We start from the raw sequence: 16,394 nt of genomic DNA, 5'->3' as shown, positions 1-16,394 counted from the left end.
TCAGTTATTGTGATTATTCTTGGCTATGTAGCATAACCCAAAGGGAAACTTAAATGCTAGAGAAAGAACAAGTGCTTATTTGGATCTTTCCTATGTCCTCATTTCTAGTTGGAACTTTCTGCTGTCAGATAGCTTTTATGGCATACTCAAATGAAATGAATGGATATTTATTTAGTGTTGACTATATAAGATTGTTTCAAATGTGCTGGATAATTAGTTAATATTTTGAGGCAGTATACCTATCACACCAACCCAACTTTAAAAGAGACTGTCTATTGTATATTGGCTGGTTTTGTTCACATTGTGGGCTATTTCTGCTCAAGGCCTGAGACTTGGATTTGTACTTGCTATGAAGGAACCTATTTGAGGGTAAATTTTAACATAACTCTTGTTCATGGCAAGTCATGTCTCAAAGCAAAACCTGGCATGTATCATTGAGAAATGATTTCCCTTTCTGATTATCTCTTTCCCCAATATGATTTAGCAAAGGCTACTAGCAAAATGTATGATAACTGTATTTTAAACATCAACTCTGTCTCTTTCTGACTCTTTCTCTCTCTCTGCCTCTTGTCTCTGTTTCTCTCTCTCTCTCTCTCTCTCTCTTTCTTTCTCTCTCTCTCTCTCTTTCTCTCTCTCTCTCTCTTTCTCTCTCTCTCTCTCTCTCTCTCTCTCTCCTTCTCTCTTCTCTTTCTTTCTTTATATTCAGTTTTGGCAGGTAGCCATTGGAATGAACGTCTCACATCCTAGAGATGAACTCAGCTTCATCCTCATTGACCTAGCAAGCCATTTTTCCCCTGATGATAAGCAGGGATCAAATCTCATAATGACTGCGGCAAGATTGTCTTGTTAGGAAAAGGGCTAAGGTGGGATCGTCTTTAATGACAGTGAAAGCACCTCATAAAACCTGACTCCTCACTTTTACAGGCATGAGTCTGGGATTCTAGCAGATGTAGACTTACTAAATCAGTCAGTCAAAAATTATATCAGTTGAAGAGCAGTGTTCCTGGCAGTCCAAAAAACCTGAACATGTAGGTGATTTGGAGAGCATTTCGTTAACTCTTTAATTGGTCGTTTGAGTGCTGGAGGCAGTAGCTAATTGCCTGTAGGTCACAGTAGTCCTAGAGCTTAGGTAAATGTATATTGTCATATGTCACATTTTCATAGGGTTCCTTTGCACAGGTTGATAAAAAATGATTGCAGCATAATTAAAATTAAGACAAGGTGGGAAAAGTGATTCAATTAAAGCCCTGAAGCCATTGCACAAATTATCTGATGTACCAAAAACTAATGAATAGTTATAACTAGCTTTATCTTTTGGATCCTTTATCTTTTGCCATCCTACAGGCATCACAGTACCATTTTGCCTTTCAAGTTCTCCAGGGCTGGATGTTGGGTGGGCAGCAACACCAGCAAGTAAGTAAGTTCTCAAGACTCCCAGTCCTTTAAAATGGATATCTATAGGAACTGGATTAAGCTGAAATAACCAGGTATGAAACACAGGAGACCTCCGCTTTCTCCAAATTTCAATATTAGTTTCAAAACATCTGCAATATTTCCCTGCCTGTGGAGTACTTCATCTATATCTGAGAGAATGATGAGAGTGAAAATAAATAATATATGTAGTAACCAAAACATTCTAGGTTTTATGTCATTTGCTTTACAAATGTTCTTATCTTTCTCTGAAAACTGTAAATTGGAAGTCAGAATGAGAAGAAACTTTTTGATGAGAGATTTATTGAACAATGTCAATTACTTGTTATTAGGCAGACAATTGAATGGACATTAAAAATAAGTCGACTTTAGAGGGAAAAAACCCTTGATTTGTAAAGATCTAGTACAACAATCAGTTGATAAATCAGAAAATACCTACTATGTCAACTATGCTAAAGTTACAAGGACAAAATGAAATAGTTTTTGTTTTCAAGAGTTTATGCTATCTAAGGGAAGACCATATTTGTACGTAAGCAATAATATACAGAATACATATAAGATAAGGGCAAGCTAATTTGGAGACACTAGCATTTGGGGGCTCAGGAATGATTTCCTTTAGAATATGTTGTTTGGACAGAATCTGAAGGAACTAGGTAACTGTACAAAGTGAGGAAGGCTTACCTTCTGGCATATGAGATGGTATACTATATGAAAGGAACAGCAAGGAGTCTAATTTCACCAGACCATGGAATATGGGAAGGGAAGTAATAGAGGTAGCACAGTTGATAGAATGCTGGGTCAAAGTTAGCATGTCCTGAGTTCAAATCCAGACTTACACACTTATAGTTCTGTGATCTTGGCCAAGTCACTTTACCTCTGTTTGCTTCAGTGTAAAGTACAGGGAAAAATAGCAGCTACCTCCTAGGATTATTGTTCAACTCAAAGCAGTCTTATTTGTTAAGTGCTTAACACAAGGCACATAGTAGACCCTATAAATGCTTTGTTGTTATTATTGCTATACAGTGAAGCTGGAACTATAGATTGAGCCAGCTTGTGAAGGGCTTTAAAAACCTAACTGAAGGATCTGTTGTGATTTTTTGATTAGGAAAATGATGTGGTCACTTTCCACATTTAAATAAAAGTTACTTTGGCAGCTGTATAAGCTGAGTGAGAGAGATAAGACAGAGAGATGAATGATATAGTCCAGTCAAGGTTTTATAAGGCCTTTAACTAACATGGTAGTGATGGGAAGAGTAAGGTGAAGTATGTCAGAGATGTGGAGGTAGGAATACAAAAATTAGGCAACTGATTTTCCATTTGAAGTGGGTATTTAAGTGTCTAGTATCATATAGCCAGCATTTGTCAAAGACTGGACCTGAACTCAGGTTTTTCTGGCTATTACTGTGCTATCCAACTTAGGTTCTAAATATGGTTAAATATTATAAGAGTGTTGGCCATTTATGAGCTACCTAAAACATTTAAGAATTGGTGAAATTACTCTAAAATTGTCAAAATTCACAAGAATGTGATTATGGAATGTCTTCATAAAGTGGACTTGGTACATTAAAAAAAAGCGCTTTTGAAAGCTATTGAGAGAATTGCTTAAGTATATTATGGTTAAGTGGGCTGGCAGTAAGCAAGGAAGTGAGTGGTTGTCATCCTTTCTCTATTCAGAAGTAGGCGATCTCCATAAAACCAGGCAAGTATGGAATGAAAGGGTCTGCAGACAAAGGTTTGAAAGATAAATCTAACTTAAAAATAAATAAGAAAGAAGTTAAGGAATGTTATTTTGATTAACATAAACACTCAAATTAATTTTATATTTTGCATATTATATATCTTTTATAGGACATATGAAGAAAATTACTACCTGCATCCAGAGAAAGGAAAGATGACTAGAAATATATATAGAATAATTTTACATACATATATATGTATATATATATAAATAGTTACATACACATACATATATATACATGCCTAATGTAGCTATTTCTGGGGGGAGAGAAGGAACAAAAAGAAATTTACATAATTTTGTTTTATATTTGAAAGGAATAGCAAGTTGTGCATAGCAGATTTGCAGTTTCATATGCAATCATCTTTTTATTGTACAATGGAAATGCTTGTTTTATTCCATAAATTAAAAAAAAGAAAAAAAAAGGAAAGTGCTTCAGTCACTTTTAGTCTATTCCATTCCCTTTAAGAATCCATGGCTACTCATCACAAATTACCGATTGAAGCATCTCACCATCTATTTGTCTTGGCCACCATTAAGGAACTGTAAATCCTGGGGTTGAATATCAGTCCTAACTATGCTACATCTTAACAAAGATATGCTATCCATCCCAATTGCTATTTTCAGAATATTTAAAGTAAGTGATATTCTTACTGAAAACTGAATTTTCCAGAAAAGCTGTTATTAGAGCTAATAAATTTGTCTTGCAGAGTATATTAAATGACACTAAACACAGGATGCTGAAATTACACGAAGTCTACAAGTAAGTAACTTTAAGTAACTTGATATGTCCTAACTCAGGTATCTATGTAAAGACTTTCAGAAATTTTCAGATTTATCCATGATGAGACTGGAAATAACCTTTTCCTTTCTTCATAGCATGAATCTATTTTTTTTTTTTTGTTTCCTTTCCTTTCCCCTTCCCTTCCCTCTCTTTCCCTTCCCCTCCCTTCCCTTCCCTTCCCCTCCCTCTCTTTTTCTTCCCCTCCTTCCCCTTCCTTTCCCTTCCCTTTCCTTTCCCTTCCCCCTCTCTTCCCTTCCCCTCCCTTCCCTTCATCTCTCTTCCCTTCCCCTCTCTTCCCTTCCCCTCCCTTCCCTTCTCCTTTCTTTCATTTCCCTCCCTTCCCTTCCCCTCCCTTCCTTTTCTCTCCCTTCCCTTCCCTTCTCCTCCTTTTTCTTCCCTCTCCCCTTCCCCTCCCTTTCCTTCCTTCCTTTTCCTTCCCCTCCCTTTCCTTCTTTTCCCTTTCCTTCCCTTTTCTTTTCTTCCCTTTCCTTCCCCTTCCCTTTCCTTTTCCTCTCCTTTTCCTTTTCCTCTCTTCTCTTCTCCTCTCCTTTCTTCCTTCCTTTTCTTTCTTCCTTCCTTTCTTCCTTCCTTCCTTCCTTCCTTCCTTCCTTCCTTCCTGTCTGTCTTCCTTCCTTCCTTTCTTCCTTCCTTTCTTCTTTCCTTCCTTCCTTCCTTCCTTTCTTCCTTCCTTCCTTCCTTCCTTCCTTTCTTCCTTCCTTCCTTCTTTCCTTCCTTTCTTCCTTCCTTCCTTCTTTCCTTCCTTCCTTCCTTCCTTCCTTCCTTCCTTCCTTCCTTCCTTCCTTCCTTCCTTCCTTCGTTTCTTTGTTTCTTCCTTTTCTTCGTTTCTTTCTTCCTTCCTTCCTTTGTTTTCTTTCTTTCTTCCTTCCTTCCTTTGTTTTCTTTCTTTCTTTCTTTCTTTCTTTCTTTCTTTCTTTCTTTCTTTCTTTCTTTCTTTCTTTCTTTCTTTCTTTCTTTCTTTCTTTCTTTCTTTCTTCTTCTTTTTATTTTGGAACTAGATTCTTCTCCCCTCCCTCTCCTTTCCTTCCCTAGCAATCAAAACCTGGGCTTCTGTTTGAAAAATGAAGCTGATTCTTTCACTGCCAAGTTTGACAGCAGAGAATCGATCTACCTATCTATTGATGAATTCTAAAGTGACTGTCTATGAAAACACTGAGCCACTCCCCCAAACATAAGAATGAAGCCTGTATAGAGAAATAGTAATTTACTCCTTCCAGATGCTACATTACTGAAACCAATGTAATGGAGAGGGGTGAGTGGATGACTATGATGAGGGGATTTTAGTTCTTTTGATTCATCAGGCGAAGGCCTTTGGAGAACAGATTCCATTATATATAAACTGTATAGTCATATATTAAAAATGAGACTTTTCCCCTGGCACTTTCATTTGGGTTGCTTCTCAATGGGATGTCTAGAAATTGTTCTTGGGAAATTGAACAATTTCAGTGTAGGTCCATTGAGAATTTGGGACTTCAGAGAAATAAAAGCTGTTTCGAGGCTGTACTAGGAGTTTCTCTAGAGGTGCAGCAAAAAATAGATAATGGGTTGGATTTGAAGTGAGGAAGTCTCTGATTCAAATCTAACCTCAAAGTTCATCTGAACTTTGGTAAGTAATTTTAAACTTTCTGAATCTCAGTGTTCTTCTCTAAAACATGGAAATAATCATAGCACCTAGCTCATAGCCCTGTTGTGATAATCAAAAAAATGTACATAAACTGCTTCATAATCTTAAAACTCTAGAGAAAGGTGAACAAAGATGATGATGAAGATGAAACCAAGATAAAAGTACTTGTCTTCCACTCCCTCTACTGCTCCATCTACAAATCAAAAATATTTGTGACACATGCACTGTATTCCAGGCTCAATTTTTTTATTCCTCATGGGGATTAAAGGAGTTCTCTAGCCCTTGCTCTTAAGCTATTTATAAGGCATAAACCTGTCCAAAGTTAGGTAACAATGCAAAAGTTAAGCAACAGCATATGATGAAAATACAAGAGAGGCCATAAGTCACTGCATAATAAATGGCCAAATCTGTCCTGCAGACAATGATTTCAGGGCTAGATAGACCATTAATATAAGGAAAGGAATATTGTATTCTGATCCTGTGTCTCTCAACTTAATAGAACAGGGCTCAGAGGTCAAAATAATAATGGTGCTGCTAATAGTGATAATGACAATAATAATGATAGATTTGTGTTTCCTTTTTGTTTCTTTTTAAAAGGATATCTTTTAAAGATCTTGGACCTCCTTCCTTAGCTTCTTAAAACAGCAATACCCCGTAGATATACAGCAATAGTATATTGGATATCAGACATGTGGAAGTAGGAATAGCAAAATTAGACAATTAATTTCCTATAGGGGGTGGGCAAAACTCCCCCTATTTTGAATTGCAAGAACCCAGACTTCTTGTCCTGTTAGGAGGCTTTTGAAGTTTTGTGGAGGTGATCACAATTCTACCTACTAAAAGAGGGGAAATGAAGTTCTGAAGCTCATTGTATAAAAACTTAAAGACCCCCTCCCCCTTCTGCTTCTATTGCTACTTTTGATAATATGAACAATAGAGCAGAATTCAGAGGTACTGTAGCTCTTTTTGAGGATTAGGGCAATAAGACCATTTAAAATCTCAAATGATCCATCATTTTTTTTTTTTAGGGACCAAGCATGTTGTACAGAACAGTTGAAATAGTCTTGGAATCAAGCTCTAGAAATTGGGTTAGACCTCCCAAGTTCACTTCCAGACACTGTGTGACCAGCGCTATCAAGTTAATAAACTTCTTGGTCTCTGTTTCTTCATTGGTGGGATAATTTCATGTGCACCAGTTACTTTATAAGACTGTTATAAGGAAAGCCCTTTAGAAACTTTTGCAGTGAAAGAATGAAAATGAGGTGATATTTGGCTTTATTGCATTATTTGTGTTCTAACAATAGACAAGACAGTGATTTTAAGTTCCATAGCTCCTAAGTCCAGCATCTCAGCATCTGAGATTCTAGGCTAGCAAGTTAAATTCATAATGTTATTCATAATTATGACCATATTCATTATAATCACCCAATATGTAACTGGGCTTTTAAAGAGATTTAATTCCTAAATTTGTGCATTCATTGATTAATGAACTTCTAATAGGATCATGGCATTCTGTCACATTATTTCAACTGAACAGATTTTCTAGAATTTTATGGAAATAAAGTTTTTTTTTTTTCCAAAGCCAGGCGGAAAATGACAGTTCCTTGAGGACAGGGACTTGTTTTGTTGTTGTTGTTGTTGTCTCTCTCTTTCTACACTCCCTCCACCCCAACCTTTTATATATCCTCAGTGGGTAGCATAGTGCCTTGCATATAGTTGGTACTTAATAAATGTTTGTCGAATTTAATTAAATTGAATTGAAAAAGGAAATGTGAAACAAGGGGGAAAATAATATACCATTCATTCAAAATGTTCATTCAAACCTGGCTAGCTAAAAACTCCCTAAGTGCTTATTTACCTGATTAGACAGTAAATGCTCCACTGAATATGAACTACTGTATGTGTAGGCAATTCCAGCTATTATTTGCCTAATATGTAATATGGCTTTTAGAGCCATTATACATTTCCTGAGCACATGCATTTATCAATTTATGATTGTCTCTCTGAATCAGAGCATTTTATCATTGTTGGGGTGGTTGCATCCATTGTCATGGCTCCCTTAGAATGGGTACATGGGGAAGAGTATTCAGGACTGGGTTTTTACAATTCTTTGTCTTTCTCAGCTGCTGCTTATTCCTAGGTTTTAGCTCAGTAAAGCCCTTGATTTTTGCAATCACTCATTCTGGCTCACAGCATAAGGAATGAAACATTGCAATTGTTGATTTCACCTATTAATCTCTCTCCTGATCTCTAGTCCCACATCTCCACCTATTTGCTTGGCATTCCCAGGTAGATGTCCCATAGGCATCTTGAGCTCAACATGTAGAAAATTGAATTTGTCTTTCCTTTTAAATCTATTTCTTCTCCTTCCTTCTCTCTTTCTACTAAATGTAACACCATTGTCCCAGTCACTCAGAGTCAAAAACTAGGAATCATCCTCAATTTTGTCATTCTCTCTAACCTCTCACATCCAACCAATTGTTAGGTATTGTCGATTGCAATTCCTTCACATATCATTGCCTAAGCTATTCCTTTCTGTCTACTCACACTAGTCTAGACCCTTATCTCCTTTACACCTGGATCATTGTAAGGATCTCCTCATTGATCTCCTTACATCGAGCCTCACTTCACAAAGGCAATGTGATGGTCCTAAAACATAGATCTGACCATGTCATTTCACTTTTCAAAGTTTCAGGGGTTTCCCATTGTTTCTAAAAGTAAATGTAGACCTGTTTTGTGTTTAAAGTCCTTAAACAATTTGACAACAGCCTGTATTATCAAGTTGATCATACCAAAGTTCACTCATACATTCTTTAAACCAGATAAAACTGATCTTCTTCATGGAGGTCACTCCAAGTCTTACCTTTCTTTGTATTGTTGTACAGGCTCTCTCTCATACCTAGTATGCTCTTATTCCTCACCACATTCTCTTGGAAGCTTTCACTCCTTGGAAAACTCAGCTCAAGTTCCATCTCTTATAAAAGCTTTTCTTGACCTCCCTCCCTCACCCCAGCACTGTTGAACTAGTGCCCTGTAAATCTATTTTGTTTATATCTTGTACTTATTCATGAACATGTTTCCCTATATCCCCCCACTACCACATAGACTCTAAAATCCTTGAGGTAAAGGATTGCCTTTGGCATTTTTATTCTTAGAGAATGACAAAGTGTCTCATAAACAGTAGATGTTTAATAAATGCTCCTTATTGGTTGATTCTTTGATCTCCTCATTGTAGATTTTAAGCAAACACTTCATTTTTTAAAAGGCAAATAAATTAAGAATTGTATTTAAAATTGACCATGTGTCCTGATAATCTGACTTATCAAGATAGTAGCAAGATAAAATCAGGCCAGGTGAGTTCCAGGAAGTGATTATTAATAACTCAGTCTTAGGGAATGCAATTTTTGTGACTTTCTGTAATTAGAGTGTACATATGAACAAAACAAACAAATCCACAATTAATCTAATCTGATATAATTTGACCCAATTCAATGTGACTGGCATTTAATAATTAGGGCTACTATTTTTTTGTTTGTTTTCTTTTTTATGCCTGAGTCATTTGGGGTTAAGTGACTTGTCCAGGGTCACATAGGTAATGTGTTAAGGATCTGAAGTCTGATTTTAACTCAGATCCTCCTGACTTCAGGACCCCTACACTGTGCCATCTACCTGCCCCTTAGGACTACTCTTAAAAGAAAAATAGTCCCTGCCCCCAAATAGTTTATATCCTACTAGTAATATACAATATGTAATAAGCAAACAAACAACAAAATATGTGATAATTTGGAAAGCAGGAGAAAGCACTAACAATTGAGTTCCAAAAGGGTTTTCCTTGGTGAAGATAGTTGGCTGGGTTCCTGATTCTAAACCAGTACTACATTAAAAAAGAAGTAAACAATTATTACATGAAAAATGATAGAAAATGCTTTTTTAAATGCCCCATGATATAGTCCTCCCTACTTTTTTTTGTTGTTGTTCCCATTCCTCATTAGATTATATACTTCCTGAGGGCAGGGACTTGTATTTCTTTCTGCTTATATTTGCATTCCCAGCATTTATTACCATACCTGGCTAATACTAATTAATAAGCTTATTGACTTGACTTTTACAAGAACCTGCTAGTTGATTTCCTTGCCACTTGTCTCTTTCCACATAGTCTACTCAGTTGTCAAAGTGATTTTCCTAAAGTATGCATCAGATCATGTTTCTCCCCTATTCAGCAAGTGCCAGTTACTTCCTATTAACTCTAGAATCAAATACAGCATCCTCTGTTTGGTGATGAAAGCCCTTTATAACATGCCTCCTTGACCACCTTTCCAGTCTTTTGTCACTTTATACTCCCCTCCCATATTCTGTTTTTCAGATTTGCCTTTCTTGATGTTTCTTAAACACCTGAAGTCTGAAATATTCACTCTTTTCATCTCTACCTCCTGGCTTCTTTCAAGTTCCTGAAAAGAGTTATCTTCCTTAGGAAGCCCTTTTTGAAGTCCTGAATTCTAATGCTTTCTCTCCACTATTTCCAGTTTATCTTATTCATATCTTCTTCATATATAGTTGTTTGTATGTTGTCTTGCTCATTAGATTGTGAGCTCCTTGAGAGCATGGACTAATTTTTGCCCTTTCTTATATTCACAATATTTAAAACAGTGCCTTTCACAGAGTAGTGATATAATAAATGTTTATTGATTAACTGAGTTAAGTTCAAGTCCTGGCTATTTAGTAACAATGTAATTCCAGGAAAATCATTTTCCTTTTTTCCTTTTTTACATTTCTTTGAAAGTTCATTAGTCTAAAGTTCTAGGGATAAGGTGAAGATGAGACCATATAGCAATATGTTTATTTGTTTGTTTGTTTGCTGAGGCAATTGGGGTTAAGTGACTTGCCCAGGGTCACACAGTGAGGAAGTAAGTGTCTGAGGTCAGATTTGAACTCAGGTCCTCCTGACTTCAGGGCTGGTACTCTATCTACTGTGACACCAACCTGCCCTTAGAACATCTTTAAGTAAACAATATATTAGAAGTTTAATACAGATTTTTCCTCTACTAGTGCATCATTATGGCATAGAAGTTATTGGATTTGCTATCCAAAGTTTATTGGCTTGGAGACAATTACTTGTTTATTATATATGTTAAATATTTAGAAATGGAATTGTATACAAGCATATTTGATAAAAATTAAGCAATGAGGTTGCTATAAAGTAATAATAATTTAAAATGCTTTTATTTATGTGTGTCTTTGAAGCTCAAAGGAGCTTCAGTTTGAAGACCTATATATTTGATTTGGAATTGAAAACAGGGTCAATCAGTAAAAAGGTTTTGAAATCTCAAAGCCAGATTCACTTATAGACACATCATAGCTACAGAACTATTATGAGATCTAAAATAAATGGGGAGAGTAGGTTCAAAGAAACACACACACACACACACACACACACACACACACACACACACACTAATGCCTAGAAGGTTTTTTTCCTTTCCTTTTCTTCAAAATTTCCAAACAGATTTTTCTTTCTTTCAATTTCTGAAAAGAAGAAAATTTCTTTTCAGTTGAATTTTATTAAGGCAACAAAGAACTCCACTGCCAGATGAGAAAAGAATTTGTAACATACGTGTCAATAGTCCCTGAACTAGGACTCCAAAATGGAAAGAAAGGTGGTGAATACCCACCCACCTCTATTCTACACTCCAATAACCAGCCCTTGCTTTTTTTACTTTTCTGTCTCACCTCCCAAAGTTCATATCTGCTTCTGAGTGGGGTTATGGATAGAATTTTAGGGGACGACCATGAATTCAAGGGCTTTAACAGAAGCTAAAATGAGGAGTTAAGGTTCTTGTTAGCTCCAGAAGTAGAGAGAAAAATAGCATCTTGCTGACTGCTAATTGGTTCAAGGTGCCATTGGAGTCAGAAAAAAAAATAACAAAAAGGGGTATGATTATCTTTGAGATTCATTCTGTCCCCAATGACACAATTGGAACTTCACCTATTGCCAATAAAAAATCCTAATGCACAGATTATCTAAGAATTGAGGTGATTATTGCTTGTTGATGGAGAAATAAAGGAAAGCATTCATTCTAAATTCCTTCAGGAACAGTCAGGACACCAAATATTTACTAGTAAATCAAGTTCTATCTACAATTTCTATAATAGATTTGATTCAAGTGTATTACTTAAAGTAATGACATTTCCACTAAAGTATAAGTCTTTTCAGACAGTACTTCACAAGCAGGCAGCATATAAATACTGTCTAGAAAACATTCCTATCTAGTACATGTTCTGAGGGTAGAAGGGCTAAGTAATCAAATGTTGGACACTATATCATGATTTGAGATGATTGTGAGATCATAGTCTGTTTTTATTGAAGTTACATTTGTTTGCCAAGCTGACTTTTCCTTAGAAATCACAAATAATAGTTTCTAAATTGGCCATCTCTTTTTCCTTTTTCCCAACCATATTCCAAACTTCTGATTGCATAGAAAATCCATTTGCATTCTATGGATGCTTTAGTACAAAAATAAAACTTGGAATAATTGATTATAAAGACTACTACCAGAGAAATAAATCATCCACATAGTAATTAAACATCATGATTTCAATAACAACAAATTTGGAAAACAGCCCATAGAAAGACATTCAATTATGAATAGATGACAGTTCAAATGACCCAGAATTACTCCATAGTCACAAGAAAATAAAGAAGAGAATGGATGAGGATGTTCTATAAATTAAAGAAACTCAAGATTCAATCAAAATAGCATGTTTTAGAATACTGAGCCTAATAAACAGCAGAAATCTTAGAATTTCAAGAGAAGAGATGTAGTTGAAGTGTTCCTAGGAAAAAAATGATTTTTGTGGAAGAGAAAAAAGGAACAGAACTAAGGATAGTACAGCATTAACTTAAGAATGATGAATTTATTTTTTTCTTCCCTAGGTATTTATTTTTATTACCATAAGAAAAATGCACAATATATGAAAGATTCATAAGCAAATATTGACATTTATATAGATATTTAAAATGCAAAATATCAGCTTCTGCTTATAATTTTAATTTTAGTTCTTAAAAGGTTGATATATAAAATATTACATAATTAATAATAGATTAGGAAAAAGAGGGCAATAAGAAAGAAAATGAAGTAATAAAAAACTTGGAAGAGGGCAATACAAAAGAATGTTACTTAAACTTAAGAGGTTTACTGTGGTGGGTTGAGACATCAAGAAAAAACATATGTAATTTTACTTATTAATGTAAATTACATTAAGAGGTTTACTGTGGTGGGTTGAGACATCAAGAAAAAACATATGTAATTTTACTTATTAATGTAAATTACATTAATTTGTAATTAATTATAAATTAAAGGATACCATAGATAATAAAGTAGTATCAATACTAAACATATATGCACCTAATCGTATAGCATCCAAATTTTTAAAGAAGTTAACCGAATTGCAAGAAGAAATACAAAGCAAAATTATACTAGTTGGGGAATCTGAACTTCTCTCTCTGATTACTAGTGATCTAGTTATCACAAAATAAGCAAAAAAAGAAGTTAAGGAGATAAATAGAATTTTAGAAAAGTTAGGTATGATAAACCTCTGGAGAAAATTGAATGGAAAGCAGTATATCTTTTTTCTTCAGCAATTCATGGCACCTATATAAAAACTGACCATCTATTGGGACATTAAAACTCACAATCAAATGCAGAAAGGCAGAGAATTTAAATACATCCTTTTCAGATCATAGTGCAATTAAAATTATGTGTAATAAAAAGTCATGGAAAAATAAATAAAAAATTAATTGAAAAATAAGTAATCTAACCCTAAAGAATGAGTGGGTCAAACAACAAATCATGGGAAAAATCAATAATTTCAATCAAGAGAGTGACAATAATGAGACAACATACTAAAACTTAGGCAACCAGAGCATGTATTATAGAAAATGTTATATCTCTTACATAAATGTATATGTGTATGATTATAGATATCAGTGTATATGTATATAGATATATAATGTGTATATAAACATAACCATACCTAATGGTAGCCTTCTTTTTGGAGGTGGGAGCAGGGAAGAAAGAAGGAAATGAATAAATTAAAAAACTCACAGCACAGAACAAAAGAAAACCTTCAGAGAAACAAAGAAAAGATGAATACTCTGACATACAATGTAATATTTATTATATAGCTTTCTTGGAATCCAGTCATGTTCTGCTGTTCACATGACAACTTTTTTTCTTTTTCTTTTTTTTTCTATTTTGAAATTTTTAAAAATGTCTTGTTAAAAAAGTTTGTTTAAAATTAAAAAAAATTAAAAGTTTAAAAAAATTGTACATAAAATTCACCTAAAGAAGGCACATACAGGGTGAATGAAACCTGAAATAAATCTATATTTATCAAGTAATTTTTAAAAATCTATATTTATCAAGTAATTTTTAAAAATCAGCCATGGTATTCATCCTATCAAAATAAAAAAAATAAAAATTCACAATATCAAAGAGAAATATACTAGGAATTTTATATTTATAGGTACAATAAACAATATCATCATAAAACAAATATCAACAAATTGCATAGCATCCAAATTCCTAAATGCCAACTTAATTTACTTTCAAAAATTTTACTTAAAAAATAGACACATACATACATACACACACATACACATATATAATAACACAACAAATGAGGAGGACTTTAATATTTATCTTTGATAAATAGGTAAAAGATAACATTAAGGGAAATCCAAAATTGAATACATTATTCAAGAAATTAGAACTGAAGGAATTAAGTAAGATTTCTAATGGAAACATTATACATATTCTCAGCACCACATATTCCTTTACATAAATAAGCTATTGTTAGAGTGAGGAGAATTTATTAATTAATGTAAAAAAAGAACAATCTAATTACATCCCTTAAAAACTACAATATATGATTATGATGGTATGATGGAATACTACTGTTTTTATTAGAAATTAAGAAAATGATGGTTTCAGAATAATCAAGGAAGTTGTTTTAATTGATACATAGTGAAAAAAGCAGTACTAAGAGAACATAGTAATGGCAATATTAAAACAATAATCAATTGCAAAAGATTGAGCAACTATGATCAATACAATGATCTGCAATAATTTCAAATGACGGATGATGAAAAATACTATCGTATTCCAGAGGGAGAACTGATGAACTCTGAGTGGAAATTAAAGCATGTTTTTTTTTTTTTTTTTTTTTGTAATGTAGCTAATATGGAAATTTGTTTTGCATGAATTCATGTGTGTAAGTATCACAATGCTTTGTTTTTTCAGTGGATTGGGAAGGGGGATGAAGGGAGAAAAATTGGAATTTTAAAAAGAATAATAAAGTAAGATAAGTATATTATATGTATAAATATGTAAGTATATATGCTTATATATACATATATATGTATATAATGGTAAAGCAAACATAAATAAAAAACCATACTACAACTAAAATAGTCATAATCAAAAGATATAAACCTAAATAGAGATTTAATAATGATATCCTGAATAATAAGTGAGTACAAAAAAAGTCATACAAATAATTAAAATTTGTATAAAATGAGAATAATGACAATGACATGGCATCCAAATTTAGGGAATTCATTTAAAACTGTCTTCAGATGAGTTGCACACATAGGAAAATAAAGATAAAAATAACAGAAAGTGGTTACAACTTAAATTGGTAGAAAATCAATACCAAACCAAATCAGAAGAAATGAATAAAATGAAAAAAATTAAATCTATGGATATAATGTGAAAAAGTAAAATTGGTTCTTTGAACAGAGTATTTGAATATAAATTATAGCAACATATCAAAAAGGATATTACCAGTCTATATTTATACCTACAATGTAGAACTATTATATTATTAGGAAAACTATAAATATAATTGATCATATTAATAATAATAATAAGAAAAATCATATAGTTATATCAATGAATGCAGGAAAAGTTTTAAAGATCATATTACCCATTCCTTTTGAAAAGAATGGAAACATGAGTAAGTGTATCTTTCCTTAAAATGATAGTTGGTGTTTATCTAAAACTAAGAGCCAGCATTAGCTGTAATGGCGGGAAAAACAAAAGCTTTCTGATAGTATCAGTGGTAAAGCAAGAATACTGGTATCACCATTATCATTAAATGTGATATGAATAATGCTACCTATGACAACAAAATAAGAAAAAGAAATTGAGGTAATATGCATAGGCAAAGAAGAAATAACACTAATAAAAGCCAAAGTATTATTTTTAGCAGATGATAGAATTGTTTACTTAGCGACTGCTAGAGAATCAACTAGAAAATTACTTGAAAACTAATTTGTCAAAGGATATATTGAGAATATAAAGTAAACTCACATAAATCATCAACATTTCTAGATATTGCCAGCAAAATACAGTGAAAAGAGGCTGAGAAATTTCTATATAACTAAATATAATGTGTTCTAATATAACTAAAAAGTATAACTAAATATATAACTATATAACAATACATATATTACTATAAAAAGTATAAATAAATAGTATAATTAAATATAATTAAAAGAGTATAAAATACTTCAGTGTTTACCTGCTAAGATACATGCTCAAGAACAGCTATTACAAATCACTATTTACACAAAGAAAGCTCTAAGTAATTGGAGAAATATTAATTGCTCGTGAGTAGGCTGAGTCAATTTAATACAAATAACAAACTTCCATAAATTAATTTCTCTATTCAGTGCAATACCAATACACTAACAAAGGATTACTTTATAGAGCTAGAAAAAATAAAAACATAATTTATCTGGA

Source organism: Antechinus flavipes, chromosome 2, assembly GCF_016432865.1.
Source record: "Antechinus flavipes isolate AdamAnt ecotype Samford, QLD, Australia chromosome 2, AdamAnt_v2, whole genome shotgun sequence".
NCBI classification, from domain to species: Eukaryota; Metazoa; Chordata; class Mammalia; order Dasyuromorphia; family Dasyuridae; genus Antechinus; species Antechinus flavipes.
Note: the sequence above shows the minus strand (reverse complement) of the source record.